At 35.9% G+C, this 12,949-nt stretch overlaps 1 pseudogene; it reads right to left on the bottom strand.

Annotated features, from left to right (window-relative positions):
• Window positions 1-11,411: 11,411 nt before the first annotated feature.
• Window positions 11,412-12,372, bottom strand: LOC149154553 (protein CHUP1, chloroplastic-like; annotated as a pseudogene).
• Between the last annotated feature and the right edge of the window lie 577 nt (window positions 12,373-12,949).

Genomic DNA, 12,949 nt, shown 5'->3' with positions numbered 1-12,949 from the left:
AACCTCATCATTACAACAAATGCTTGATTGATTGATTTGGAACTTTAGTATCACTTGATTCAGTGATTTTGTAGTGTATTAGTGTAGGATAAGTGTGCAATAAACTTGTTGGACAAGCATCCTTCAACATCTAGTTTACAGTTTGTAGTTTACATGTTTTCAGTGTTCAGATTGGTTGTAAGTTTTTTACCATATTGGCCCACATGGTTAGGCACTTGGTCTATGGTGTTATTGACACCTCTAAGGAGCTACCATCCCCAATAAGGCCGATGTTAGAGTCAATATTTTCATACTTCCATCAGTGATCAAAACTCCTGTTTTCATATTCATATTAGGGTCTCGCTCAGAAATTTTTGTCATTCCACCTAGGTCCACATTCAAAATTTAATCACTAATGGTAGCCCTAGTAAAAAAACCTCACTCACCTACACTCCATCTACCTCCCTTGACCTTTTCCCATGCACTCCTAGTTATGTTACCCTTCATTCCCTAACTAGCATGTCATCTCCCGCATCCACATCATTCATTTGTCTCATGATCGGTTGAAACTATGCTTTTTCCTATACGCTACATTGAATTCAAACATTATTTCCAAACCAATGAGAACAAATTTTCAGAAAATGAAAGAGTTTTTTTCTTCCAACATCATCATGTACAAATACCTCTCTTAGTTTTCTAACAGATATTATGGTTTGGGATATATAGATGACGCTTTGCAGACATATTTTCCAAAATTTTCCTGTTTAGTCATACTTTTGCAGAACATATTGTGGCCAATCAGAGATGACCCTTGAGCAACTGGAAGAGGTTTATGTTCCTAATATTCCAAAGTACAATAACCTACTTCATATTTTACACATATATTAGAAAATTAGAGATACATGTACATATTTACAGCTTATTTTTCAGACTGTGCAAAGTCCTGTTTCAGTCACCTTTTCACAGAGAATATTGGGAACAATTGGAGCTGAATTTTGGGAAACCGAGAGAAATTTATCTCAATAATATATTTATCTACAATAACCTCTCTCACATTTTAGAGATCTATCTCGGATTGAGATATAAAAAGGGATCAATGGACCCTATTTTGCATAATTACGAGAGGAAAATGCTCAAAGAGAGTTAGCCACCTCATCAACTAAGAGTTGCAATCAAATTCGAATTTCTCTTCCTTGTCAACAAAAATCCATAATGATAGTTCCAAGTAGATACATTAGTTTTTAATGTCCTACATTTTATTTCTATTTGTGCAAAATAGTTTAGGATATTTGTAAAAAGATCTTGAGATTTCTATCAAGATATTTTAGTTTAGAATTTGTATAAATACTTCATCATTTGAAGTAAGAAAGGGTTGGAATCAGTTGGATGTCTGGCTATTGATCAGAGACACTAGTGTAATCAGTATTTGGCAGAATTTTATGAATGAGTTGTAGCTATTTTGATGGAATACCTATGGTATGGAATTTTGACTTAGTTTCTTCTTATGTTGCATTTGTTTGAATGTTTTGTACTCCCATATGTAGGAATTTATAGGGTAAGTCCTCAGACAGAACACCAAAGGACACCGCTCACAAACAGATCACAGATCAATACACTAGTATTCTTGACATGGTTAAAACCTTCAAAGAGGGAAATAGTCCACGGCCTGAGCCAACACAGCCACTTCAGGCAATTTATTAATAAAAAGAATGAAAATTTACATAAGCTTCTCTCATGAATGGTTAACTTACAAATGACCCTCCATGCTCTTTAAATAGAGATCATGGACCAATCGGGTGTTAAGCCATGGATCAAGTGTCAGTAATACTGAGGAGAGAATGAACTGTTAGATCACTTCATTTCTAAAACATATCATGACCTTCAGATTGTAAGTTACAAAAGTACATAGTAAAGAAACACACTTTACCTAACTCTACACTAGACCAAGTTATACTTAACTATTTCCTATGTGTCAGAATATCCTAACATCCCCCCTTAAGAATAACTTGGGATAGGATTGAAGGATGTACAAATATGACATAATAGGAGAAGGAAGGAGGCATTAGAGCCTATCCCCCCTTAGTGACAAGTTCCTGAACTCCAACCATAAATCGAAGTTTAGTAAACTTTGCCTCTGTGAGAGCCTTTGTAAAGATGTCTACAACTTGATCATCTGTTGAACAATATTGCACTTCAAGAACATGGTCATGAATGAGATTTTTGATGAAGTGCATGTGTAGTTCAATGTGTTCATTGTGTTGATGTTAGACTAGATCTTTGCATAGTTGAATGGCACTTTGATTATCACACCAAAGTGTAGTCGGATGCTGCTGCTGAAAGCCAAACTCTGACAGGATCTGACAAAGCCACAGAGCCTCCTTACTAGCTTCTATGGCACCACGATGCTCTGCTTCTGCTGAAGGAAGAGAAATGGCACTTTTTTTCTTGCAAGCCCATGTAATAGGTCCTGAACCAAGAGTGAACATATAACCTGCAATAGACTTCTGATCATCAGGGTCACCAGCCCAATCGGAATCAATGAAACCAACCAATAAAGAAGATGCTTCTGCACTGTAATGAATCCCAAACTGAACTGTACCTCGAACATAATGAAGTATTCTTTTAGCTTCTTTCCAATGACTTTCATGTGGGTTTTTCATAAACCGAGCAATAAGACCAACAACAAAGGAAAGATCAGGATGAGTATGGGTCAGATACAAAAGTTTTCCTACAAGTTGACGGTATAAGGTAGCATCATTTTCAGGGGAAGTACAAGTGATTGAAAGTTTGGCTCCAGACTAAAAGGGAGAAGGGGATGGCTTACAGTCTTCCATGTGAAAATGGCATAGAAGATCATAGGCATACTTGGATTGGGAAAGGGAAATACCTTCCTGGGATTGCAAGACTTGAAGACCAAGAAAATAATGCAAGTGTCCTAAGTTTGTCATTTCAAACTTCTTTTTAAGGCTAGACTTCACATGGCTTATAAGGTTTGGATCACTACCAATAAGGATAAGATCATCAACATAAAGAACAAGAATGATAAGAGACTTGCCCACTTTCTTGGTGTAGACAGTATTTTCAGAATGACACCTAGAAAATCCAGTTTCTAAAAGAAAGATATCCATTTTGGCATACCAAGCCTGAGGGGCTTGCTTGAGACCATAAAGGGATTTCTTAAGCCGACATACAAGGCTGGAGTCTGTTTGTATAAAGCTAGTAGGTTCTTCCATATAGATTTCTTCATCCAAGTCCCCATGCAAGAATGCAGATTTAACATCCATCTGATGGACTTCCCATTTGAAAGAGGCAGCAAGGGAAAGAACAAGGCAGATAGAGTTCAGTTTGGCAACATGGGAGAAGGTTTCAGTATAGTCAATGCCTTCTACTTGTGAAAAACCCTTAGCAACAATATGAGCTTTATGTTTATCAACTTTTCCATCTAGTCCATACTTGGTTCTATAAACCCATTTGCATCTAACAAGTTTTCGTCCCTTTGGTAGAGGAACAAGATCCCATGTATCATTTGCCAATAATGAATGATATTCCTCATTCATAGCTGTGTCCCAATATTGATGGCCTAAAGCTTCTGCAAAGGTGTCAGGATCATAATTCACTGAAGCTTGAGCTAGTAAAGAAAAGGCTCTATCAAACTGAGAACGTGTATATCACTGATATGTAGGATCACTGATAAGAGCACTTGCTGCATCCCAAGTAGCACAGACTCATTTTGGAAGCTGAGGAGTTGAAGGAGGATCTTGAGAAGGTGGAGGAGGATTGTCATCCTCGATGTCATCATCTGAAGAAGAAATATTTTAGAAGTATAAAGGATAGAGAGAGGTGGCACATCCGCCGAACTAGGCTCGTAGGCTGATATATTTTCAGCAAACTTTAGATCTCTTCTAATGATAACATTTTTGGACTTAGGTGGAATAAGTCTATATCCTTTGACATCTTCAGAATATCCAACAAAAATAAATTTTTCACTCTTAGGTTCTAAAGTTTTATGTTTCTCATCTAGAATATGGGCCCACGCTTCACTTCCAAAAACACGAAAGTGACTTACATCTAGTTTAATCGAGCTCCATGCTTCTTCTGGAGTGATATTCTTTAAAACCTTAGTAGGAGTGTGATTTACTATGTAATTTGCACAGTTAATTGCTTCTGCCCAAAAATTAAGAATAAGTCCTTTAGATTTAAGCATACAATTAACCATTTCCTTTAAGGTGCGATTCTTCGTTTCAGCTACACCATTTTGTTGTGGAGTATATGGAACAGTATGTTGCATTTGAATTCCATTCTCAGTGCAAAAGTTGATGAATTTTTTGTTAACATATTCTCCACCATTATCAGATCTTAGCTTAAGAATTTGATGTCCAGATTGTTTTTCAACAAAGGCCTTAAAGGCCAAGAACATGTTAAATACTTCACTCTTGAGTTTTAAGAAGTATGGCCAAGTGCATCTGGAGAAATCATCAATGAAAGTTAAGAAATACTTGTAGCCAGAGAATGAAACAACTAGAAGTGGGCCACATAAATCACTATGCACAAGCTATAAAGGGGCTGAGGTGTGCCAAAAGGCACGTTTTTCAAAACTATCCTGATGATGTTTTTCAAGTACACATTCGGAACAAACACCATCTCTGCAAGATACCATTGGAAGACCTATCACCATATTTTCTTTACATAGATTCTGTAGGGAGCGATAGTTTAAGTGACCAAATCGCTCATGCCAAAGTTTGCTCACTTCATCATTATGAGCAACAAATACCGAGGAAAGATTTGATGACCCAGAGTTGTTAAACTTATACAACCTTGTAGAATCATCAGCAATGCCAGTAGCTAAAATCTATCTTGGATCTCTTAGGTCCTTAATTACAACATCGTGAGGTGAAAATTCAACGATTTTACCTTCACCTAAATGAGTTATCTGATATATAGATAGAAGGTTGCAGGATAAGCTTGGAACACATAATACATCATTAAATTGACCATTTTCTAGATGAACAGTTCCAGTCCCTACAACACTAAGAGATCTATCATCACCAACATATATATTTTTGGTGTTACAATCATTTAAATAAGAAAACATGGCTTTGCTTTTGGCTATGTGATAAGAAGCTCTAAAATCAATGAGCCACTCATGAGAATGAGAAGAAGAAGATACATTGTAGGAATTTACAGGGTAAGTTCCTTAGAAATAACACCAAAGACACTGCTCATAAACAAATCATAGATCAATACACCAGTATTCTTGATGTGGTTAAAACCCTCAAAGAGGGAAACAGTCCACGGCCTGAGCCAACATGACCACTTTAGGCAATTTATTAATAAAAGAATGAAATTACATAATCTTCTCTCATGAACGGTTAACCTACAAATGACCCTCCATGCTCTTTAAATAGAGACCATGGAACAATCAGGTGTTAAGCCATGGATCAAGTGTCAGTAATACCGAGGAGAGAATGAACCGTCAGATCACTTCATGTCTAGAACATATCGTGACCGTTGGATTGTAGTTACAAAAGTACATAGTAAAGAAACACACTTTACCTAACTCTACACTAGACCAAGTTATACTTAACTATTTCCTATGTGTCAGAATATCCTAACACCATATTTCACTTCACTTCTATGATATGTTGATTTTCAAGTTGATGAGCAGAATACATCTTATATGCTCTGTTTTGGGAAAATCTTCATAGTTTGTCCCTTATCTTTAGTTTAGAAATAATACATGCTTGTCTTGCCCTTTCTAGCACCTCATCAGTCTTATCCATCCCACTCCATAACCTTAAATTGTTTGAATGCCACCTACCTTGCTCCATCAGATGTCTGCAATCATACCCTCATTTTCCCTAACTTAGTCTTTCTGACCTAATCCTCTTCCAACAACCCCACCAAATCAAATCAAACACCCTCTGCTCTTTACATCTAGACTAAATCCCTAATCTATCTAGCCCTCTTGGTTGTGATCCTTTGGAGAGAGCCCTCTCCGTCTTAGTAGGGCTAGCTACCAAGTTAAAAGGTTGCTATGTGTTTACCTCAACTGAACTCCTTCTCAGCCTTGGAGATCCGAAGGAGTGATAACATACTGGCGCCGTTGCCGAGGATGAAAACTGTATCTTCCTTGGGTAAGAACAACAACGACTTAGATCCGATTGTTGATGGTGGACAACAGTCGGACACAAGAAGATTGAATCATCTGCCCGGTGACTCCATTGTTCAAGATCCTGAGCTTCAAAGTTCAGAGTGACCTCACTGCCAAAGAATCCAGATTTTAGAGCATTGATGATAATCACCGATGACAAGGTATGTGGGAAATCCTTTATCTGGGGAAATATTACTAACTTTAAGGAATGAGTTAGCAAAATTTCAAATTGATCATAATTTCTCAACATTAGTATTTCGTTGTTTGAAATCCAGCCGACTCACACCTAAAGGTAAAAATTATTTTCTTGGTTTAGTTGCTGAAAGATTAGAAAATGAAATTGAACTATTGGATTTTCAAATTGAATCATATGATTTCCAAGATGCTAAATTGTTCTTGGAAACTCTCCCTCCTCCCAAAGAAGAAAAGGTAAGGCTGCCCTTGGATGGTTGGATTGAAGGATGTTTTGATTTAAAGCAAGGATGTGACAATCTCTAGCCGAGATCATATGTTAATGAGTTGGGGCAGTAGATAAAATCTAGATTTTATGATCCTATAGCAGCATATATGGAATATTTTCTTAAGTTTAATGACAAACCATATTTCCTTTGACAGAGCCAGATGTACTATGTGTATATATTGCTCGTAGAATTTCCAATTATGTTCTGGTTCAAGCACCATCAAACAACCTCATCATTACAATAGGTGCTTGATTGATTGATTTGGAACTTTAGTATCACTTGACTCAGTGATTTTGTAGTAGATTAGTGTAGGATAAGTATGCAATAAGCTTTTTGGACAAGCATCCTTCAGCATCTAGTTTACAGTTTGCAGTGTGTGTGTTTTCAATGTTCAGTTTGGTTGTAAGTTTTTTACCGTATTGGCCCACATGGTTAGGCACTTGGTCTACGATGTTCTTGACACCTCCAAGGAGCTACCATACCCAATAAGGCTGATTTTAGAGTTAGTATTTGCATACTTCCATCAATGATCAAAACTCCTCTTTTCATATTCATATTAGGCTCTCCCTCATAAATTTTTGTAATTCCACCTACGTCCTCATTCAAAAATTTACTCACTGATGGTAGCCCTAGTAAAAAAATCTCACCCACCTACACTCCATCTGCCTCCCATGACCTTTTCCCATGCACTCCTAGTTATGTTACCCTCCATTCCCTAACTTCCATGTCATCTCCCGCATCCACGTCATTCATTTGTCTCATGATCAGTTGAAACTATGCTTTTTCCTATATGCTACATTGAATTCAAACATTGTTTCCAAACCAATGAGGACAAATTTTTAGAAACTGAAAGAGTTTTTTTTCTTCCAACATCCTCGTGTACAAAAACCTCTCTCATTTTTCTAACAGCTATTATGGTTTGTGATATACAGATGACGCTTTGCAGACATATTTACCCAAATTTTCCTATTTAGTCATATTTTTGCAGAATATATTGTGGCCAATCAGAGATGACTCTTGAGAAATTGGAAGAGGTTTATGTTCCTAATATTCCAAAGTACAATAACCTACTTCATATTTTACACATATATTATAAAATTATAGATACAAGTACATATTTACAGCCTATTTTTTGGACTGTGCAAAGTCCTGTTTCAGTCACGTTTTGGCAGAGAATATTGGGAACAATTGGAGCTGAATTTTGGGAAACTGAGAGACATTTATCTCAATAATATATTTATCTACAATAACCTATCTCAATTTTTACAGATCTATCTCGGATTGAGATATACAAAGGGATGAATGGACCCTATTTTGCATAATTACGGGAGGAAAATGCTCAAAGAGAGTTAGCCACCTCATCAACTAAGAGTTGCAATCAAATTCAAATTTCTCTTCCTTGTCAACAAAAATCCATAATGATAGTGCCAAGTAGATACATTAGTTTTTAATTTCCTACATTTTATTTCTATTTGTGAAAAACTGTTTAGGCTATTTGTAAAAAGATCTTGAGATTTTTATCAAGATATTTTAGTTTAGAATTTGTATAAGTACTTCATCATTTGAATTTAGAAACGGTTGGAATCAGTTGGATGTTTGGCTATTGATCAGAGACACTAGTGTAATCAGTATTTGGTAGAATTTAATGAATGAGTTGTAGCTATTTTGATGGAATACCTGTGGTATGGAATTTTGACTTAGTTTCTTCTTATGTTGCATATGTTTGAATGTTTTGTACTCCCATATTTCACTTCACTTCTATGATATGTTTATTTTCAAGTTGATGAGCAGAATACATCTTATATGCTCTATTTTGGGGAAATCTTCATAGTTTGTCCCTTATCTTCAACTTAGAAAGAATACATGCTTGTCTTGCTCTTTCTAACACCTCATCAGTCTTATCCATCTCACTCCATAACCTTAAAGTGTTTGAGTGCCTACCTACCATGCTCCATCAGATGTCTGCAATCATACCCTCATTTGCCCTGACCTAGTCTTTTTGACCTAATCTTCTTCCAACAACCCCACTAAATCAAATCAAACACCCTCGGCTCTTTACATCTAGCCTAAAGCCCTAATCTATCCAGCCCTCTTGGCTATGATTCCTTTGGAGAGAGCTCTCTCTAGCTTGGTAGGGCTAGCTACCAAGTCAAAAGGTTGGTCTATGGTTACCTCAGTTGGACTCCTTCTCAGCCTTGGTGATGCGGAGGAGTGATAACAGTTACTCTAGTACAATAAAACATGTCCTATCAAAGAAAACTACTTCTAGCCTATAGGTGATCTAAATCCTCAAGCAATGCTAGATCTACTATTTTAGATGACCTTCCAAAGAAATTCTTACTTGACGGAATCTCATCCCCGCAAGAAGAGTTGTCCAGAGAAAGGTGGGGTAGAGGACCAAATTCTTCCCGCAACCAGCCCTATAAGGTTTTTTCCTAAGCTTGGTCACTACGATTACCTTCTTCCCATGAGGGCGGTCGACTCTTGAGCTTCTTGGTAGTCAGCCACCGCACGAAGTTCCCTACCATGGGTTGGGTAGCCCCAAGGAGAATTGCTCACATGATGACCTAGCCTAACCCCCTTTGGATCGGGTTTCTAACGCATTTCGACTTTGACCATGGGATGGTAAAGGATTTTAAGCTCCCTAATTTGTCAACTTCTATGTTTCAATGAAAGTGATGATGGATGTTACTGGAAGCCTATCCCACCGACCCTACACCTACACTACAAAGATTGTTTGGCACTAATGCCCAAGTGGGCTTAATCTATGTGTGTTGATTTATTAAGGTGTAGTGTTTCAAGTCTTGGCTTGTCGGTGTTAACAAAGCTCACATTTGCTTAAGGTGTGAGTGTGTGAAAATGATGTGTCAAGTGGATGAGTTAATTAAGCATGTTTCATGACACCATATGATGCTAAAAGTAAAATGTTGAAATATTGTAAATAAATCTGACAATGATAGAAAAATAAACAGCCAATCATGCACACAAAACCCCACCCACAAGGACTACTAAGTAGCTAAGCAAGAGAAGGCAAACAAGAAACTAAAAGACACAAAAATAGACCAAAAAGATCTAATGTCAAGGGACTGGAATCTAAAGGCTTTAATCTACTGTAAATGATGCAAACAAACAAAAAAAATTAGAAGTGAAAAATGTTGCAAAGGACAGGTGTGAAGCTCAAAGACATAGGATGCTTAAGGGGATCCTAAGGGGAAAAAGGAAAACCCAAACTCTAAAGGGAGAAAAGGTAAAATAAACCTATCCAGAAGATCTAAAGAGTAATGGATCAGATCTGAAAAAAAAAAGGCTGAAAATGCTGAAAACCCTAGACTCCTCACTCAATAAATCTCTTCCTAACAATGTGGAGGTGCACTATAAACCCTAGGGGGGCTTTTTCCTTTCTTAAAGAGACAAATAAAGTGGATCTAGGACTAAGGGAGACTGAAAAATAGAGATGCAGTACCTGAACTAGTCTGCTGACAACACTCTGGGCAAATCTGTAAAAAAATTGAAAATTTTCTGGAAAAGGTACAAAACATAGGTACTGACCTGTTTCTGAGGAAAACATAGATTTCTGGCCAAAAAGTGTGCTCTGCAACTCACTTATGGGGCTGAAAATTGTGCTCTATTCTCGAGAGTCTCGGTCGGCATATCTTAGACATATTTGGCCATCTCCTACTCCGTTGGTACCTATGACTTGTGCAAAAGACCATAAACACAACAAAATCTGAAAATTTGACAAAATAGGGTTTAATACTATAAATAGAAATTGACAGGCTAAAAATATATGAAGAAAACCCTAAAATTTTCTAAAAATTCAGTAACCCAAGAATGATGTTATTACACCAATGGAGTCGCCATTTGTTAGTGTGAAAATTCTTGGAAGATGTACCAAAAATGCATCACTTAAGTCACTAGGTGACAAGTGACCCTAACAACAAGTTGATGGTCGTTGTCGTCTTATATCTGAAACAGAAATAGAAAACCTGCAGTAAAATAAGATATAATCCAAAACAGAAAGCAACAATATAAAGTATCTAATATAATAACCCAATTGGAAAGACTATTTAAATGAATAAATCTTGTATTGATAACACCTGGTGAAGGATATCTACCGATTGGTCTATAATCCCCCCTCCATGGGATGGGTCCTTTGATATCCTTGATGCTTCAAAAACTGATTCTCTCTCACAATGTATGAAAAACCCAAACAAAAGTGGAGAACTCAAAAGGGGAGCTCAAGAAAAATGACGATAATGTTGACAATGATAATGATCATGGTGAAGAATGAATGAAAATCCATCCTTTATATAGCAAAGTATGGAGTTAATCTCGAAAATGGAGAATAATAAAATATTATTAACCATATTCATATCTAATTACTTGGAATACTTTATTATATTTATTGGAGAGGGAAAAAGTATTTAAAATGGTTAAATACCTTTATTTAGAAATAATTAACAAATAAAATTTATTAATTATTTTGCGAGAAACAAGAAAGTGTGAAATCAAAATAATTATTAAATCGTGATTTAATAATTATTCTAATAACAGGAATAAGGAAATTTAAATAAATAATGATCTATTTAAATATTCCTAAGGGATTTAGTTAAATGTTAGAAAGAACAATGATTCAAATAATGATTTAATAATTATTCCTAGAGAAAATTAAATAAATAATGATTTATCTAATTATTCTCATGGGCTTTTTTGATTTAAATCGGAAAATAATTGAAGAAAAGTGGTTTACTAAATTATTTTCCATAGTGAAAGTGATTTTACTATGGTAAAATTAAATCTGCATGGTGTATTTTGATCCACTAGTGAGAAATGGCTAGGTGGTCATTTTTTGTGATAACATTAAGCATGTCAATTTCTGCTACTTTTATTTGAAGTTGTCTTTGCAGATCCCTTATGCTTGACTCCTTCTCATTCATACCATAATACTCAATAAATTCACCTTCAAGTGTAACTTCCCTTTCTTCCAATTCCTTCACCAGATTCCTTAATCTATTGAGTTCAGCTAAGTTATTATCCATGGTAGTGTCATATGATAAGCTAGCCTTCTCACAATTTGTCTCGGTAAGGCTTCCTTTTTGAGATGTGAACTCCAAAATGCTTGATAATAGGTCTTCAAATTCAGGTAAGAGGATTTGTTCTCCATCTAATAAGCTCTTACTACTCAAATATGGGTTGATGACATTGTTAACTCTTTTGAATTCCTCTTCTTACTCCTGTAAATAAATAAATAAACATGCACAAATTGTATTGTAATTTCCAGTCAAAATTATATTTTTTTAGAGAATACTCATCAAATCATTTTAGTTTTCACAAATATTAGGTTATAAATCTCAAATGGTTAATAATGAACATACTTCCTCTTTCTATGCTAAATCGAAATCATTGTGCACATCTAAGTCTTCCTTTCACTCTTCATTTTGTTGTTCCTTTTCATCTTCACATTCTAGATCTACGTCACAAGAGAAAATCAAAGCCCATCCTTAAATCTATTCACAATAAACATGAAATACTTAAATATCCAAGTGTGATGTCTTCATATTTCACGGTAAATCTGAATCAAGCAATCCCTTTATAAATGACAAAATCAAAACCATGCTCAAATTTGGAAATTTGCAATAATTCAATAACGAGTATGCATAACAAATGGATGAAGAATTGAGAACCTGCAGAATTGTCTGAACATTGTTGCTTGCTCTTGAGATGTTGAAATGTGTACACTTCTATAGAAAAAGTGATAGCGAGGGCTCCCATCACCAACATATGTACATAGTATTTACCTTGAACTCATTCTCGACCATATACTCGAGCATCTTTACTGGAAACACAATTTCAGGTCCCTCGATCAGCTAATGCAATCTTTTCTTTGTGGATGATTTCTTAGTGTATTGTTGCAAATGACATAAAGCTTGGCTTAATGCTAACAACTCTTAATGAAGGTAAATTAGTGTAAGAAAGAGATGTTATCAAAACCAACCAATGCATCTTTGATAGATAGAATGCTCCATCTTTTTTAATAAAAGTTTACAATGGTAGTTACTGTAAGAAAAATAAAAGATTTTGTGTAAGATTTGGATACAAATGAGATGTTCAAACATTCTAGGAGAATAAAGTGGCCCATATTTTCATTGGATTGAAATGACATGAAATAGAATTGTTTATCCTATACTTAGGCCATGTTATGTGCAAATTTGATATGACGCAAAATTGGGCAAAGGATTCCATCGAGTGACATCTTATTGATTGAATGCAGTTGTGCCATGGAGAGATATCCTGCCATATCCATGCTAATAACACAAACATAACACACCACTCATCACTTAGCTCAAACTCACGCTCC

Source organism: Pinus tabuliformis, chromosome 9 (assembly GCF_031772625.1).
Source record: "Pinus tabuliformis cultivar Carrire ecotype Pingquan chromosome 9, CPIR1, whole genome shotgun sequence".
Lineage (NCBI taxonomy): Eukaryota > Viridiplantae > Streptophyta > Pinopsida > Pinales > Pinaceae > Pinus > Pinus tabuliformis.
Note: the sequence above shows the minus strand (reverse complement) of the source record. Positions and strands in the feature narration are given on the sequence as shown.